Source organism: Belonocnema kinseyi, chromosome 5, assembly GCF_010883055.1.
Source record: "Belonocnema kinseyi isolate 2016_QV_RU_SX_M_011 chromosome 5, B_treatae_v1, whole genome shotgun sequence".
Taxonomy (NCBI): Eukaryota; Metazoa; Arthropoda; class Insecta; order Hymenoptera; family Cynipidae; genus Belonocnema; species Belonocnema kinseyi.
In genome coordinates, this window is record NC_046661.1 from 67,860,757 (window position 1) to 67,861,756 (window position 1,000).

Genomic DNA, 1,000 nt, shown 5'->3' on the forward strand with positions numbered 1-1,000 from the left:
TGTATGGATGGCCCCTAACAAAGAAAATTCTCACCGCTTGTCAGAAACGACCCGTGCCAAGCCAAACATTTTGTCACTGAAATGTTCTTGAAATACAATGTCTGCACTTTGAAGAAATAAGTTTCAAATAGTCGAAAATTTCCTACACTTGAACACTAAATTTATAAACAATTTCAAAATTTGAAATCATTACGACTTCTTTGTTCAAAGTTCACATTTTGGCAGGAACAAAGAAAAAATTTTCACAGTTTTGTGAAAAAGTCGAATATATTGGACATTTTATAAACCCAAGCAAATGTTTTTACTTTCTCCCTAATATTTAATCATTACTTTATCGTGTGACGTCAACAATATTTAAGCTTAGTATTAAAGATTTGACGTCGACATGTTGTATCTTTTACCAAATCGCTCAAAACAAAACATACAAAAATTATAAAGAAATGTTAAAAAAATGTATGTTGAAAAATTGCAACATATATGTGTTGATTTAAATAGTATAAAAATCCCTGAAATAAATACTACCATAATTAAAAAGTAAGGCTCTGAACAAAAACTTCTGATGAAAGATTTGTCAGAACAAGTATATACTTTTATGTTCACGAAAACATGAAAACAATTTTGGGAAAAAATGGTTCTTTCGAATTTTTTGAATTTTGAATTGTTACCCTGAAACTAAAAAATTTCAAATTATTTCAGATGAAAAACAATAAAATACAATAATTTTCAACTAAATAGTCAACAATTTAAATAAAACCGATCAACTTTGAAACTAAAGATAAAGTATTTAAATTTTTAATTGAAAATAGACTTTACATAAAATTAGTTTAAGCTATATTCAATAAAACAAATGTTTAACCAAGTAGAACAGCATGACACTAAAAAGTTGATTTTTTAAAACAAAAAGATGAATTCTCTATAAAAACTCTAATTTTTGGAAAACATTAAAATTTGACGTTTTTTTGCTCTATTTTATTATAAAACTCACATTTTTCCTTCAATT